The 18785-nt window shown below is 40.6% G+C and overlaps 1 protein-coding gene across 1 annotated transcript in view; it reads right to left on the bottom strand.

The window, feature by feature from the left end:
- b3gnt2b (UDP-GlcNAc:betaGal beta-1,3-N-acetylglucosaminyltransferase 2b) overlaps positions 1-18785 on the bottom strand; it is a 30607-nt gene that overhangs the window by 10660 nt on the left and 1162 nt on the right. The window lies entirely within an intron of this gene.

Below are 18785 nucleotides of genomic sequence, written 5' to 3'. Positions count from 1 at the left end.
TTTTACTTCAACATTTGTGTGCAATTAGGTCATAATTAGTGTAAGAATCCATGAGTCACAGCCACAAAAGCAGTTGTGCAAGATCACGTAAAAGGATAGCTCATAAACTGTAAACATCTTAATAATGCACTAAAACTAAGGGAACATTTCAAAGTTCTTTTTATTTATAGGTTATCATGCTATTATTTTACTGGTCCGGCCCACTTTGAATCAAATTGTGCTGTTTGTGGCCCCTGAACTAAAAAGAGTTTGACACTCGTGATTTAGATTATTGAATGTTTGTGGAAGATGTAATGAAATTAGTGTCTGAAACCTGAGATCACGGTGTGAACTCGACCTTTGTTTGATAACTCCTTTGTGCATTTAAAATACTTAACCGTGTACTATGATATACTTATAATATTAATACCTTTCATTATTTATAAATTAAATAATATTAACCTTGTGCAGGGTGGTAAGCTCTTGTGGCGGTGAAGTTAACAACTGTATTAACCATAAATTATCACTTTCAAGGTGATATAATGAAATCAGCAGCTGATCAGAGAACCATTAACACGCAGAACAAACACCAAGACAGAGGAACTTTCTGTCTCTACCAGGAGACTCAGACGTAATCACTCACATTTTTTCCCACCGCAGAAAAACCAGAGGGTTTGTCCCAGTAGTTGTTTTCAAAGATTTTCCTTCAGTTTACAGACATTTGTGCTTCTCCATGTGATGTTCCCTCGCTCCTCGGGCTGTGAGTTGTGAAGTCTCTTGCTCATGTAAACATGCTGCTGCACAGCCAGTGAAGCTGGAGGCTCTTAATGTCCAACCTGGCATCACACTTATCTGCTGTTTTCAGCGAGGCACGACCAGAGCTCCGCCCCTGTTACTGGAAGTGTGCTAATCTATAATCTATCTAAACTGCGTGCTGTATGCTGCAGGTAACAAACTAGCACCAACATTTCTGCCTTTTGCATTTTTTTCCCCCAGCTTCTCGGGAAACCTTGTTTCTAAGTCTGTACTTGTTTCTACGTCTGTCTCTCTGCACTGCCAGCTCATGATGATCACATCAAAAACAAGACGCATTTTTTGACTGCAGAGTGTAAACAAGATTGAAGTCAAATGCAGAAGGAGGGGCAACATTATATGTGTAAACACCAACATGCTGGTTTAGTCTCAGCCAAAGCCCGACTGTACACCAAGAGAGTCACCCAAAAAAACAACTGTACACTTTGTCTCTGCGTGAACACAGGTGAATTAAAAAACAACACCATCATTTTGACCAAACACACTGGTGTGGAAAACTCTCTTTATACACATGACTGGCTTTTTATTAATCATTAATTCACTGGTTGTGCTGGTTAGATATGGAGGGGTCAGCAGATAATGACGCCATATCAGCTTTCACTGTGCGCCGGTAAAGAAACATTCACTTGGAGATTACTCTACAGCCAACACTGTTAATAGAAGTAAGAGCAGAGGAATGCGTCTATTATCCACTGGAGCTACTTACTAACTCTAATCTATGACCTGTGTGCTGTGGTTTTCTTTACAAAATAAAAGCACTTTTTTAAAAACGTTATGTTCTGCTACTTCAAACCTTTTCTCCCTGGTTTATCTTAAACTTTAAATGACATTCAAAAGGTCACTGGAGCCTTTTCCAATGTCTAGTTTTGCACCATCTTTTTAAATAATTAGTAATTGAAGGTAACGAGGTGATGAAGGTGTGAGGATCAAAACATTAAGAGCATGAAATGGCACTGAGTCAGAGTCTTCTTGGCACAGTGGCTTGCTGCCATTAGTGTCTATGTGTGTGAAGGACTGTGTGATAGGCAGACGGTGAAGTGCTTTGAATAACACTGCAACATAAATCCAGCTGTTCACCTTTGAAGTTACTTGTTACGGATTATTTACCTGTAAATGCATATCGGTCACTAAATTTAAAAAAAAATGTTTAAAACTAAGGTATTCAATAAATATAAAATGTATTTAATGTAAGTATTAGTTATAACTGAAGACAATAATGTATAATGACAAGTTAAAACCAAAATACAGTGCGATAAACAAGGATAAATGCATCAATTACTAATGATATGTAATGACTGTATTGACCTGCATGAACTTGCACTGTATGTGTCAGTATATAATGAGCGAGTATTATACATCATGGATATCAACACATTGTAGAACTCGTAAATCAAGCTTGTCTGTTCTTAGTCTTCTCTTTTGTTTTGCAAATGTAAGTTATTCTATTAATTCTGTCCGTTTTTTTTTTGTTTTTGCTCTTTATCTTCATCTTGTAAATGCATCTTGATGTAAAAAGGGTAGGTATAATAAGCCATCGGTCCATGTTTTACTGACCAATCAATGCATTATGTCTGTTGTTTCTAATCGACCAAATAAATAAACTCAAGTTGTATATAAACTTGATAATTTGTAAGACTCTTGCTTAGATTAATCTTATTTAATGTCTCCGGTTTAGTTAAAAATTAGTTTAAAAGTTTAAAACTGTGTTATCTCGTTATCTTGTTCTATTGTGCAACTTTCTTTCTTTTTAAATAGATTAAGCTAAATAAGCTGTGGCTTCAGCCTACACCTTTTCGGCCCTACTTGAGAAAGTAATTCCTAATTGCATGTGTATGTATTATGTTCTGTTGAACAGACCGAAATAAACCACTGCTAAATAAAGCATCCCAGTGTGCAGGATTCTGAATTAACCTTTTTTTTCTTTCTTTTTTTTTAAAGCTCGCGGTCTACATCATGCAGTGCCTTTGAGAACATTTTACTTTCTGCAGCTCCACCACAGGATATTTTAAACTGCTACAGTATGGTTGAACCACCTGAAGCCATATAAATATTCAGGTAGCACCTGGTTTCACTGCAAAACCCACGGCTCAGAGGGCCACGAAAGTATAAAGGTGCATCCTCCTCACGCACTACTGAGCTAATATCTGAGAGTGACTCATTAATAATAGTCTCTATTTGTATAGCTGCCCCCATATAAGTCAATGCTTTAACAACAAAGAAAGGCTAACATGTGAGCTCACACTCGCTGCTGCAATTAAACCTTTTCAGACAGACTTTTAGTGTCACAGAGGTCACCGTCAGGACAGACACAACACAAACTCATAGTGTAAGTGTGTGTGTGTGTGATAGCAGATAAGGAGGCGGCACAACAGACAAGTGTCCACCACTGAACCCACATCAGGTCTCTATGGACTACGTTACGAGTTGATAACTGACAGATGAGGGGTGGGACGGAGCGGGAAGGGGAGGGGTGGGGTGGCCGAGGGCAACCTTCCAGATTGATTGAAATATTTTCAACTGTGCGCCGCAGATACATGACAGAAAAACTGGTAACACCTTACTTGAATAGATATTCATAAGACTGACATAACACTGTCATAATAATAACCATGACATAACAGCTGTCATAAACATCAATGAATACTTATGACAGCTGTCGTTAAGTGTCATTCGGTAAGTTATGTCACTTTTAATGCAAAGTTGACATTGTTTGAGATGTTTTTGTTCTGACAACTTGACATAAAGACAATTTAAACTGTCATAGCAGACCTAATTGCCAAACTTTAAAAATGATGTCAAGTTCTCATAACAAGGACATCTCAAACAATGTCAACTTTGCATCAAAAGTGACATAACTTACCAAATGACACTTAAAGGGATAGTTCACCCTAGAATGATATTTCGCTCATTATCTACTCACCCTCATGTTGACTAAGGGCTGGAAGAATTATCAGAGTCCACCGTCCCTTCTCTGAGTTACAGGGGGTCTCGGCGTAGCAGTGAATTTCAATGCAACGGTTGCAAAGGGACACCGGAGCTCTTCGTAAAAAAACACACACAAAAAAACATCCAAATACCTCCATGATGCTCGTATGTAATGTCCGTCTTGTGCTGAAGCCCCAAATTGCGTAATTGTCCCGAAAAAAATTAAATAAGTCTATATTTTAAGCTTGTTTGTAGCGGAAGCTTCTCGAAGCTCCTCTTCCTGGTCCGTCCAAATATCGCGTGATTTGCGCCGGCGTCAGTGCGGTTACTGCGAATCACGCGATATTTGGATGGACCAGGAAGAGGAGCTTCGAGAAGCTTCCGCTACAAACAAGCTTAAAATATAGACTTATTTAATTTTTTTCGGGACAATTACGCAATTTGGGGCTTCAGCACAAGACGGACATTACATACGAGCATCATGGAGGTATTTGGATGTTTTTTTGTGTGTGTTTTTTTACGAAGAGCTCCGGTGTCCCTTTGCAACCGTTGCATTGAAATTCACTGCTACGCCGAGACCCCCTGTAACTCAGAGAAGGGACGGTGGACTCTGACAATTCTTCCAGCCCTTAGTCAACATGAGGGTGAGTAGATAATGAGCGAAATATAATTCTAGGGTGAACTATCCCTTTAACGACAGCTGTTATGTCATGGTTATGACAGTTTTATGTCAATCTTATGAATGAATACCTATTCAAGTAAAGTGTTACCGAAAAACTTTCAGTGTTTGCATGGAGTGAAGTCTGTCTGTGTGTGTGTGTGTGTGTGTGTGTGTGTGTGGTTTTGACGTCTAATCGTTTCTCTGTGGGCTCCTCCACAGGTCTGAACAAGCTGCACCGGGGTATGTGGACTGGAATCAGGTTCAATTTGCAGCACAAGGCACAAGGCTGGTCCAACAGATACAGAGCCGATGATCATCAGGTCATTTTTCCAAGTAAATCTTCTTCCATGAGCGCTATAAAAAAAAAGGGGTGGCGGCCCTCGTTTATTTGATGAACTCCTCCTCCTCCTCCTCCTCCTCCTGCTGCTGTACTTCTGAAATTCCACAGTGGGGCTCGATGTGACGTTCTGGGTGAGAAATAGGAGGAAGAGCACACCAGGCTACCATGCTGAAAATGTACAGTATCTGCCTGAAATACGGTCACAGGCTTTGCGTTGTAGAGTTGTATCGAATGTAATCTTATGTGAAGTGTTTTTGATGCGTTTACTACTTCCATTCTTAAAAAAAAAAAAAAAAAACTTTTACTCCAGAAAACTTAAATAGAGACTGATGACCAAAACACATGTTACTATTTGAAATAAAAATGCATTTTTTCCAGCATATTTCATGTCATTACTAATGTTGTGTTGGTGGTGCAACCGATTTTAACCAATAAATAGGCTAATAGGTAAAGTGACCAAATGTTTTTTTTTAATGTAATGTGTGTAGTTATTACACTAAATTTATGAATCTGTGTATTTGTGTCATTGTTTTTCCTGTCTTTAAATGTAAAATTGGATGCTAATGATACTGAAAACCTGACCTACAGAACGCAAAAATCTTAAATTATTGTAAAAACAAAACACAATGACAAAAAAATAATGTGTTACTGGGAGTTTTTCCTCAGTCAATGTGAGGGTCTAAGGGCAGGCGATGTTGTTATGATGCGATGTAAAGCCCTTCGAGACAAACTGTTTGTAAAAATGGGCTATACAAATAAAATTGCCTTACCTTACCTAGTGTAGACACCAAGGAATACTTGCCAAAGATTTATCTTTAAATAAATATTAGGGACATATATATATTATTTATAAATATTTGGTTGCACAATCTGATATTTTTTGGTCGCAAAGTTAAAAATACTGTTAAAAAATGAGTTAAAACGGTTAGAAAAGTTATTCAATAAATGCGACTTGTTTAAACATAAAAATATGCATTACATCTATATTAAACATACTTTTTAAAAACACCTTCATTTGTCATTGACCCATGTGTGTCCCAGAAACGGCCTCTGAATAAAAGCATCTATGATTACACAAACAAACACTCCCATGGAGGATTAGTGGAGTAGCAGGATCAGGAGTATAAAAGAGCTTCAGATACTCTGGTATTAAATGTCTAATGGCTGTTATGTGCAGTGGACTTTCAGCTGTCCGCCTCAAGCATAGACTGCGGTATGTAAATTAACTTTCCTTGTTTCCCCTCCAGCACCTGGTGTGTGCATGTTATAACTATCAATGAGATATTTTGGAGCAGAACTTGACCCCGGTCAAGAGAATATGAGGATGTTTCAAGCGGGAGGGAATGTGGGGCCTGATGGCAACACGGTGCGAAGAGAAGAGCACCATAAATAGCCTGAAGGCTGCAAACCAGGAGAGGTAGCGGCCTGAGCTGGAGCCTGCCCACCAAATATCGACAGTCATCACCAGGATTCACAGAGGGGTTAAAGGTCCCACTGCGAGTGTTGGAGCCAGTCACAGACACGTGGGCTTGACTGATGACTGTGCTGCGTTGGTGTTGGTGGTGGTGGCAATATTAGTGGTATTGGTTTCATTTTGATTCACAAAATAGCTACAATATATATAGCTTCTTCTTTTTTTTTGTCACTGTCATAATTTGTTAAATGACATTCACATTCCCAAGTAAGGCTGACTTGATTCAGATTCACAAGGTCCCGATTCGTAACAGAAATTGAGATATTTCAGTTTTAATACCAATTTGTTTGGTTAGGAAACAGATTTTCACAGAACTAATGTTGCAAATTGTACAAAGATGAAACTCTCTAACCTGGTGCATTATTAAAAATATTCATGTTTATTATATTAAAGCAGAAGTAAGCGATCCGGTCGTTTTGGCTAATGCTGCGTTCCAGGCAGGCTTTTGAAACCGTAAATTACAGCTTCATGTCATAACTTACGATTTTGTAGCGTTCCAGGCAACCCACTCGTGTTTTTCCGACCTGTTTTACCTGTGAAAGTCACTATAACGGCCACTCGTAACTTCCGACCCGTGAACTCGTACCAGATCGAACTGGTACGACTTCACAGGTTGGAAAAACACGAGTTGCCTTGAACGCACCATAACGTCCTCGTCCCTACGTCACCACATTCACAGCGTCCCTTGGCTGCACACACAGCCCTGCATGCCGTTCTCTCTCCTCATTGGATAAAAACTGTAGGATACGAGAAAAGTTTTCTCCTCGGCTCAGAGCAGAGTGACTGACAGACCCGTGTTTCGGTCCAAACACTCTATGTAAGTGATTGCTGTCGGAGGATATAACTATTTAAGACTTATATTAACACAAATATATCGCTTACTTCTGCTTTAAATTAACCAAAAAAGCACCAAAGTTACATTACTCCAGAAGTAAACAGTGCAACGGTGTACATTAAAAGATCGATCTCATTCTCCGCTACTGGCTTCCGCTCATTTACAAAACCATACCTGGTTTAACACCTCTCTCTACCTCCCTTCCTTTCTGCACCTCTCCCACTCTGCACCGGCGCTTTTCAGTTTGCTGCAGCTAATGACTGAAACACTGTACAAAACAAACTCACTGTCCTCACATCATCACTCACCGTCTTTAAACAACATTTACAACAAGTAACAGTTGACTCTTGCACCTGTTGAGCAGGCCTACTTGTCACGTCCTTCTGTGTTTTACTGTTTAATTGCAGTGTACTGTTATTCTATAAGTATTATAACCTTGATTTTAGTTTTACTTTCAGCACCCCTCCTCCCCCTCAAACAGCCTTTGCTCTTTGGTTCAGGCTGCACTTGAGTACAAAAAAGTAGAAAAGTCGCGCACATCCAGTTCAAAAAGGTGCTGGCCTCAAACATAAATGTAGACAGAAAAGAGAAAAGAGGAGACCGCACACTTCAGCTCCCTTACGTGCTGTTTATTTAGCACATCCAACAACAAAAAGACAGTAACGTTTCAAGCGTACAACGTTACTGTCTTTTTGTTGTTGGATGTGGTAAATAAACAGCACGTAAGGGAGCTGAAATGTGCGGTCTCCTCTTTTCTCTTAGGCTGCACTTGTAAATAAGAATTTGTTCTTAATTGCTTGCCTGGGTAAATAAAAGTTCAATAAAATAAAAATAAAAAAGATCGACTTAAGGATTTTATGAATCAATATCGGATCTTTCAAATGAAGATCGATATAAATCGATAGATTTTTAAAACCCAGCCCAAGTTAGTAAGTGAGTAACTCTGGCAGCATGTTGACTCCCATGGAGGTCGGTCAGCGTCGACTCTGCATGCCGGCAGCTGATTGGGACACTGTGTCTTGCTCAGCAACACTTCAGCAGCAATCAGCAGTGGAGGGGTATAGATTACAACATGAAAGCGTGAACCTGGACCCCCTTCGGCTGAGGGAGGGATGATGAAATCAAAAATACAACTGGAGGCAAACGGCTGCATTGTTTCATTCGTCTGAGTATCTTGCTTTTAAGTGACACTAGATTAACAAAGGATTTTATCTGCAAACCACAAACAAACTAGCAGTGAAAGAACAAGTTGCATAAGCAGACAATAATCCTGCCCCCCCCCCCCCCCACAGACACACACAAGCCCACTTAAAATAGAATGGAAATACTCATTATCAACAAATACGTGCCACTCAGGCTCCATATGCTAAAGGTCGCCTCCCTCCATGACATGCCTTGTTCACTCACACTCAACATAAGCTAAATTTAAAAGGCGTGTGTGTCTGTATATATACTGTATGTGTGTGTGTGTGTGTGTGTGTGTGTGTAGATGGGTGTGTATGTATGAGTGGACTGAAAAGCATGGTAAGCTCCATCCCTGCCTGTCAGAAGTTCATTAAACACATTACGTAAAAACACACATGTGTCACAGTGTGACCTGATGAACAAAGCAGTTCTGGGAACAGTATTCATGACAGTCCTGTATATATAGTGCATGATGAGATACAGTCTGTACACAGCAGCATCTATCTGTGGAGTCATGGGACACAACAAATAGCTTGGAATCAAAAGCAGCATTACCATGATTGGTGAGGCATTTCCAATTATGGATACGGAGAAGCATTTAACAGTTAGCCTACTTGGAGTTTAATGTCTTATATTCACTGTTTTAGCTCAGCTTTTGCTCTGCAAACCAAATAGCTAGCAATATGGCTGAGTATCTCTGCTAATTTACTGAATCGATTCGTTTCCGATATGATTTTCGATTTGATTCAATGTCGATTAATTTCAGTTTTAATACTTATTAAAGAGATTTTCACAGAACTAATGCTGCAAATTGTACATGTGCATCAAAAAATGTACCCAAAAGCAGTTACAACATGCACACTTATTTAACATGACCCACTCCAGAAGTAAACAGTGCAACTCTTCAGTACAGTTGTGGGTGATAATTCAAGTCCTGCATTCAATGTGCACATTTCAGTGAATGGACTCAACTATCATGGTTTTCTCTGGGTTTTTATGATGGCTGTACTTTCAGATATTTCTAACAGCTGAGAATATTACTGCCAGGTACTGTTCCTTCTCTATTAAATATGAAAGGACATGTCTGTTCTGCCCTGAAATGTGTGTTTCTCTTCTGTAATACACATTCTACATCTCGGAGATGACGTCTTTCCACACACACCACCTTTGAAACGAGGCAGAGCTCCGTGGTAAACAGTAGGAGAGAGACGCACAATTCAAATTTTTGACAAACGTTTATGCATACAGTAGCAACCGAGCATAAAAACAGGACGTCCAGCTTTACTTTTACTTGACAAACTGACAAACAGCCTTCTTCTCTGTAGCTGTGGTCGATGTGGTCGGGTCAAGACTTTCAGTGGAAAACGCCCAGTGCAGCTAATGACATCAGTTATTACAGGAAGGCAAATAGATTACTAGAGAAACATTATCAGTATTACTGAGTGCTTCTTTTAAAACAAACACACACAAGAAAACAGGAAAGCATCAAACAAATGGCCCGTAACGTGAGGCAAGGCAAGGCAGTGAGTGTGTGTCTGTAAGAGACGAGAAAAGACACAGAGACACAGAGACGTTGTTTACAGTAACGCACCTAATGGCAATGGAGTGAGGAAGGCGATGGTCTCATTAAGCTGTTTAAGTGATGGAGTGCAGCGACTCCCCAGATAAATCAAATCTACATAGATGGAGCACTTACTACGTACAAGCAGGGAGGAGGATAAAAGCTGCAGTTACATAAAATCATCTTATTTTGAAAGTCCAGATAAGAGTGTGTGTAACGTTCAGCACTCAAACTTTCTCACCGTTCGATACAAAATCCACCCAGAAGTCAGACAACATGACACAACATGAGTGCGCGCTGGCTCAGCCACGCCCACCCGACCACCTCCACTTCCCCTCGCTACACACTGACACAATGAGCTGCATGCACGACCACATTTCTCAACCTTGCACTGAGGTTTGTTTCTCCACGGTGCAGCAGCAGCAGCAGCAGCAGCAGTGCACTAGCCAGTTCCCATCACATAATGTTCAACCGAGCTAAACTCTCAGGTTGTGCAGGTGAGAAAACGTTCCAGCCTGTTCTCATCTACACCGAGCCGAACACCGTCAGACTCATGGATGAGAGGGTGTAGCAGCTTCGGTCCACTTAGCAGCACTAATGTGCCTCTAAACTGCCAATACTGAAACCTGATCTCCTTCATGCTACCGGTCTCTGCCTGTCAGACACCAGCGGCTCAGTGTATCCCGCTACAAACAAACACAAAATTACAATTCAATTCAGCTTGTCATTCCTCGTCCTGTCACTAGTAATGCAATACAAGTTCGCTTTGGTGGAGCTTCGATGCCATTGAAACTGGTTCTTCTTGCACATTTTAAACAAAACCTGTGCCAATGACATCAGTCAAACTGGTTTGAGCTCCTGTACGAGACCAGAAAAACTGCAGACAGACTCAGCTCTACACTTTATGTCAACTAAGATCTAAATCACAAGAAGATAATTAGATTATTTTGCAAACAAACGTTCACACTCAATGAAGCCGGAGCCTTGATCAACCTTATAATACCACCCTGTCCACCCTTAACACAAATAAAAATAATGGCTTAAAGCAGCCTGGTAATGACCAAACATGTGGTTGCAAATATTACAAATAAACCGTTATAGACGCGCCGGACTGGGCTCTGTGGTGGGAAGTGGTAAATCTGAAATTATGTCCAAAATGATGAACTATAAATGGCCAGATAAGTACGTTACATATCCTGAGGAACTGTGGGCAGGAAGAGAGAAGACAATACTGCACAAGGCTTCAATATGCTAACAGATGATTAACACGATTAACAACAACCAAAGAATCTATTGAATTCTACTGAGGTCCTTGTGTCACATGAGTAATTCAAAGAAAATCCTCAATATGTCTCTGTTGGTTTTTTTCCCGCAATGTACGTTTGATCTGTGATGTCGCTGCCTGCAAACAGTCATATCCTGTTGCTCAAGCATTTCAACCCAAACTGTGTCAAAAACTTAACAGAAAGGAAAAACTCTGTCTCAATAGTTTCAGCCACTTTCAAGTTTTGTACTTCTGGTCAAAGCATTTGAAGATGTCACTTTGGTTTCTACTAAATTGTGATTTAGTATTTCATAAACATATGTTCCACTAGAGCATTTAACTTATTAACTCCAGTCCATGATGCATTATGTTCCCTCTCTACATGACAGACTCTGAATTTAGTATCAGCTCCTGAGCCAGTGGTTCCCAACCTTTTTTGGCTCGTGACCCCATTTTGACATCACAAATTTCTGGCGACCCCACGCCCTCAATCAAGACGGGCCAGCTCAGATATTTTTATATGCTGCATTTTATTTGAACTGTTGAAAAAAAAACTGTCCTAAGCAGTACTGAAACTGAATCCTTAGAGTGTCCCAGTGTGGATGGAAACAAAAGCAGAACCTCAGTGACAATGGAGACACACTCTGAAAAACATATGAGATTTAAAGTCGGCATTAGGCTCCGATGTGGTCATCATCATCACCTATTGTCGAGCAACATCTTGGTGCCATAATTGTGTCACGCCATCGTCTAATACAGCTCATCTCATTTTCCCCTAATCAAATTCCTACTCCCGGCCCACTCCCTAAATACATTTCCTTTCCATTCATTCTGGTAGTGCACTGGAAAACATCTACACAACAATGGTGAAGGGGTTCCCTCTCTCCAGCTAAATATACACTGCTGACAAGAAGTGGTGCTTCCCCACTGACACAATAGCACCAGGAAAAATGTATAAAAAGGAGGCGGAAAGCTCAGCGACATTAAAGGTTGGATGAAACATTTCAGCTGCTACTACTAAAGAGATAAAGATTTATATGATGCCATAAAAACACACAGTGATTTGATTTTATTGTTTGGCTGCACACTGCATGGTAATATAATTGTGTTTACTGGTGCTCACATTCAAATTAGGGGAATGGTTAGGTAAATGACTTTTCATGGATGGCGGTTGAATGTTGCAGCGCAGTGATAGCCTTCAACATAAAATCAAGGCAAGTAGGGCGGATACTGAGAGTAGTTTTTCATCATGGTCCCTGCAAAATTACCTATGTTTGCAAAACCAACCGTTTAAATTAAAACTCAAACAGGTCAGGATATTACAATGGAAAAAAAAGGAGAGGAAGCAAATTCTACATCTCAAAGTTGAGAAAATGTTTGGCAAACAAACGTTTGCTTAAAAATGTGACGACTGAACAACTAGTCAACTTAACTTTTTTAGCTTAGGGCGTTTTCTTTTCTTCTTTTTTTACTCTTTAGCAAATCATGTCGTTTTCGGCCATTTGAAATCAAACTAACCTTTGGTTTCATTTGTAAAAAAAGAAAAGAACAAAGACTGGGGGCGGGGGACCAAGGTATTGGACGGAGCAGGAACTGAAGATGGTTGTGGTACAAGCTTGGAGACATTAACCCACACTCAGTGTCACATCCTACAGTTAAAGTACAACACATACTGCATGTCCCCATCCTCCTACTGTCTGAATACTAATCAGAACAAAGTCAGTCTTCAGTTTGCTCAGTGCACTGGGTACATACAAGGTATCGCTTACATAAAGGCTCTGTGTGTGTGTGTGAATGTGTGTGTGTGTGTGTTGGCCATTATTGGCAACACTGGTATCAGTTTATTTTTTTTCCATTCGCCATTAAAAAGACTTAAAACCTGCTGATGTATTTGCCACAGTCAAGAGCTGGTGCTGTTAGCAAATTGGCTTTAACATTATGGATTAGTTGTGTCCGTGCCGCAGTATATTCCTGTAAGCTGTTTTTAATGGATCCCGGAAAAAAGTGGCAGCCAAGCACTTAAAAGCAGTTGGCTCTGACGTTGGCAAAAAAAACACAACTGATCAGGATTTACAGTCGTCATCTGCATCAAAATCCAGATCAACTAGTCATTTAAGAAGTTTTAAAGGTTTCATGGCTGAACTACGACTGATAGGTTAAGTACTTAAGTCATTCCTAACGTCTATACACTGAGAAAAGACAAACAAACACAGAAACAAACACAAAAAACAATGAAAACTTCAGTCGGCAGAGAAGTTAATGGACAGAGGAAGAAGGCGGGAGCGTGGATAATGGATGACCTTTCATGACTTGATGACAAACCCAGGAAGCAGAAATAGTGGATAAAGTATTGCCAAACACTACTCTCTACTATGACCACTGCTGCGTACGTCACACTAAATATAATCAGTGTTTTCAGAACAGTTTATTTTATACTTATCAAGATATATTCAGCCAAGTGAGCATGTACTGTGCACCACCAGTTTCCTATCAGTACGTCCTGAGGATGATAGATCCAGGATGGGCTGGGGGTTTTTTGTCTGGCGCAGCACAGAGGCTTAAAGCAAAAGGAAAACTTTTGCGCTGAGCTCTTGTCAGATGTCAGATGAAACTTGTCTTGTTGCGTTTAACACATGTGGAAAGTGCAAACGTGCACTCATTGCGGTGTACAGAGCAGTGGAACGACTTCTTGACCAAAACCTGTGCGGTCAGTCGCAGCTGTGTTTAGTGACGACACGAATTATTCAATAGTTCTCATGGTGGGGCTTCAGGTTTTGAAGACTGTTGCATGTGGAAAAAAAAAAAAAAACTCAACGTATCAGTGGCCGACTTCTGAGCTAATTAAATCTAACACCTAAGTAGGACAGTTTTTTAGCTACTGAAGGTCATTTGATATCCCAGTTTCACCTTGGTGCTAAGCTTAGATGCATTAACACTCTCTATGCCAATCAGACTGACATCAATCTTCTCGTCAACATTTGTTTTTTAAAAATTGTGAGTGAAAGCGAGTTAGTGTGAGTCAGAACTCGCTGCTAAAAACAAATAAACAAATAAAAGCAGCAGCAGCAGCAAGCGGTTCAGATTGAGTGTTGATGTCTTGCCTGATGTTCGGTGGTAACACCAGCTCAGCAGCAGGCGAACTGGGCCAAGGCGCAGCACTCCCACTGTGGTTTCCCACTAATGTTAGCTAAACCTGGGCTGGATTAAGCTGAATTTCTCTGCGGACTGTTTCTCTTGCTGACACCAGAGGAAAGATGGAGACGCTGTCCTGAACTATTATCTACAAGAGACTACCAGTGAGAACAAGATCACAACAACTGAAAAAACCACTAGGCGTTTCTGCTTTGCAATAATTGAAAAGGGATATTTCAACATTTTGGCAAATTCGCCTATTGCTACAGTATAATCCCTATAATTTTAGGAGTAGGTTCATTACCAGATGTGAGCTCTGCATGGCACGTGGTATTTCCAGGCTTTCCCTCATCAAATTCATCAAATACACAATCCAACAACTCCAAAATGCTCTCATGGACAAGTTGTGACCTGCACATTCACCATGAAATAATCATGTAACATTACTAGACAGAGTTGTTTTCAAGGTAAATGCAGCCAGAACTACATTCCCGACACGGCTGCTTGGCGAGTGACTTCAAAAGCAAGTTCTGAGTATTTGCTTCATGTGTCGTAATGTTACATAATTATCTCATAGCGTGGTAAATGTGCAGGTCACAGCTTGTCCACAAGAGCGTTTTGCAGTTGTTAGATTGTGTAGCCTATTTGATATGTTTGATGAGGGAAACCAAGAAATCCCATTAGCCTCCGTAGTGTAGCTCTGAGCAGCTCACGGCTCTGCTCCGCCGTTCTAAACACAGCTTGCAACGACAATTAAAGGTAACTAACTTACTCCTAAAACTATAGGGATTATGATACAAGGCAATTTTACCAAAATGTTAAAATATCCCTTTGTGAACAGCTAGTTAGCAAAATAAACAAGACAATGTTGGTTGTTTTCATTACAAATGCACAAACATAAATGTTCTGTTGTGTGTTGAATGCGATTAAAAGCTCAGACCAACAATCACCTAAACACACTGAACACTGAAACCTGCACTGTGTTGTAAACTGTCTCTATGTGTGAGTCTTCTACACAGCACGGTGCAGATTTCTGTGCCAACATGAATGACAGCAATGTGCTTGTAGTACAGACCTGATGGGATGTCCCCATAATTAGCAGCAACCCCCCAGGGAACCTCCAGGGTCTCTCCCATCAGGGATATGTGCTGAAATGACTTGACCTCGAAATCCTTGTAATGAAACAAGAACTGGTGAAGAGCCAGAGCCTTTTCTATCAAAAAGGAAACACTGAGCCAAAAAAACGCTGCAGCACCTCGTTCAACGCTGTGGAAAAGCAAGTTTTGTTTTGTTAAACTGTACCGACTACAGAATCTCTCTGCAATGTGCTGCATGCACGGTGAAGGATTTAGCTTAGCTGAAAACAAACAGTCTGGAGCTAAAGCCGTCTGTTCTCCGCACACACCAGTCATGCAAATTTGTCAAATGAAAAGTGCCGACGTTTGTTGTGCGTTTTGAAATTCCAGGAAAAAATGACATGCTTCGGCTTTTCTTACTCATTGCTGCTCATTTCCACATCCATGACTGTTAGTCAGCCAATATCAGGAATGGCTGGAGCAGCACTGGGAAGTGATTTGCCCCGATGCCAAAAAAAGGTCACCGGTTGGATTTAATCAGGTGAGTGCACATCCCATGACGGTCAGAGTGTCCTTGAACGGGGAAGCGGAGATCTGCGTGTTCTCGCTAACTGTTGCTGAGCTGGAGGAGGGAGGAGGGAGCACTCGACATGTTCATGTGGATATAAATCATTGGCTGATTATGCGGAGTGGCTGCTATGTCTGAATCAATAAAGTGGCTCTGAGATGACCAAAGCGCCTCTGTTATAGTGCATTCGGCTGACACAATACAGGAGACCCATCGTCGCTACTGTTTGCGCTTTATTCTCATGAAATTGACAAACAAATCCCCAGTATCTCTGCCTCTACCACAGAAACCTGATGCCTAAATGAGCAGCTACCTGGATCTCCTAAAAGGCCAAGCGCTCAAATATACTAGTCCCTGCAGACACACACACACAAGAAACACATTTACTTCCTTTATCGGAGGCTGCTCATCACAACACATACACATTAATCTGTACTGAGCTACCTGTATCACAAGCTACTATAATAACCATGCACGACAGGAAGTAGATATGCAGGAATAGTCACAGATATTGGACACATCTCCGAGTTTCCGCTAGGATTTTTTGAGGTAAAGTAGTGGCCCGCCACTCCTAAATGAATGTAGAGCAAACACTGCATCTGACAAACAGAGCAGGAAGCTATACATAAATTGATGATCATTACTGGGAGTAGATTTTTTATTATCATATTAAATCTCTAATTAGACTGTAAACAATCAGGTAAGAGGTTTCCATGACAGGAAACAACTTGTGAGAGTGATTTCTGAAAACAGAGCTTGTTCTTTTGAATCGTTGTGTGTGTATGTGGTTGTGTTTTTGGTATAAAAAAAAAAAACAGCTACTGTGGTGAAATGATCAGAGGTAGTCCAGAGGTAGAGTACTTTGGCAAGTGTTTTTTATATCTAAACAAACCTTCACCATGATAGCGTCGCAGCCATGCAAGATAAAGCCCTGAAACTTTACAGGTGTCTAGTTTTAAGGCCAAGTTTGAAGATGGGAGTGGTCCGAGCCATGAGCGCTGGGCAATCATGTGATTATATGGTAATGACTTCTGACCACTCATGCGTCACTGTACATCAACATCAAGATCAACATCGAGGCTGGTTCGGTGCCATGGTTAGATGATCCCAAGTCTTAATTTCGTTAAACTTAACTTTGTTTCATAATGTTGACTCTCTGGTCGTAAATTAAGACTCCAGACTGGATGGAGGCAACTCATCCAATGTGTGGTTTGGACGTTCCCGGCTAAACATAGCAGAGCCTCAGAGATGACACACGCATCTGCAGGGCAACTCTGGAAAATGTTGCTCATGTGATTAAAAACTTATATCTTGCAGAGGCTGAGCACATACAGTATGGCATCAGAGATAGAGGAGAGAGGGCAGAGAGAGGAGGAGATAGGAGCAGACTTTGCCAGGTTGGCGCTCCAGCTTGAAAAGATGTAGGTTACCAGAAATAAACGGCGTGCCAAGCAGCAGACAAAAGCGCCATTCACAATTTATTCTCTCAGGTGTCCACTGCAAATATTGGATTAACGCTGGGTGCTGCTTCATTTGTGCTGTGTTTGTGTCTCTAAGGTTTCAGGGACACATGGCACTTTACTGTGATAAATCAGTATTAACACACAGACCGGGGCAGAAACCCTCCCTTAGTGTTTTTCATTAATGATTCATCAGTGGACAAAGACATCAGCTGCTTAGAGAAAAGTAGTTTCTCTCTGACAACTTTAAAACAGTTTCTTTCATCTAAAACTCACAAGATGTTTAAAAACAAGAGCAGAACATCTACACTGGATTTGTTTTATAAATGACTTTAATCATTTCATTTTATTTGTTCATTCCAACAATACAGAGTCCTCAATTATGATAAACTTCATTCTGACTGACTTTCCTTTTCCCTGAGATTTCCTTTTTCCCTAAGGCACTTGAAGTGGTCTGCTTGGCTGGTTGTGGATACTTCACCTCGCTCAAACCGACACAAACTTTCGTTGGAGAGCTGGCTGTGACCTGTAGGTATGACTGAGAGAAACCGTCACAGATATTTCTTTCCTGACTGTGTTTTGTTTTTTAACAGCAAAATTAAATTTTCTTCTGTGATTGTCGTCCTGTGAACTTCATACAAATAACTTCTGCTCTGTGAAACAACCAACAGCGTCCCCAATTAGGGCCAACTCTTTGAGCTTCAACAGCCTTGACTTTGCAAACAACCCATTTGTGTGTTCCCTGAAATCAACATTGTGTATTATTCTTAGTGCTCATTTTAGTGTTGTATTCAAGACCATCTAACCACAGACAGAGTCAAGACCAAGACAAGACCAAGACTTTGAGGGGGTCCAGAGTCGAGACCGAGTCAAGACCAAGACCAAGTCCAACTGGGACCAAACCAATGCAAGCCCATTACTGTATTGGCTTGATATACATTATTCCTCAGCTAAAAAGAAAAGATAATTAATTATGTATAAAATCTATACCATATTTAATTGAAACAAAGTTTGGGTTGATCACTGGTGCCACCAAGTTTTTCAGATGGTTACACAAGCATATACTCTGGTAGAACAATTTTAACTATCTTAAAGTTATTGAATTACATTAGGCCGCCTAAACCAAAGTGGGTGAGTTACAGAGAGAGACATTTGGGGCTAAAAAAAAAGAGATGTCACCGCATCTGTGGTCTTGACTGGCCTTGAGAAAAAATCCAGTCCTTCTCAACTGAGACCGAGACAAGATCATGAAAATGTGGTCTCGGGAGTACTACAACACTAGCTCTCTTCTGCAATAAAAACAATGGCTTTGTGCTACTCCTATGGTGTCCCACATTTCAATAACACGGTCAGTCAAAAACGGCATAAAAAAGCGAACAATACAAAGTCCTCAATTAAGATAAACTTCATTATGACTTAGTTTTCCTTTTTCCCTAAGGTACCTGAAGTGGTCTGTCTGCTTGGCTGGTTGTGGATACTTCAAGTCAGGTAAAACCAACAACAAAACAAACT

The sequence above is a fragment of the Trachurus trachurus genome, assembly GCF_905171665.1.
Source record: "Trachurus trachurus genome assembly, chromosome: 15".
Taxonomy (NCBI): domain Eukaryota; kingdom Metazoa; phylum Chordata; class Actinopteri; order Carangiformes; family Carangidae; genus Trachurus; species Trachurus trachurus.
The sequence above is the reverse complement of the archived record's forward strand: the minus strand, read 5'-3'. Positions and strand labels throughout refer to the sequence as shown.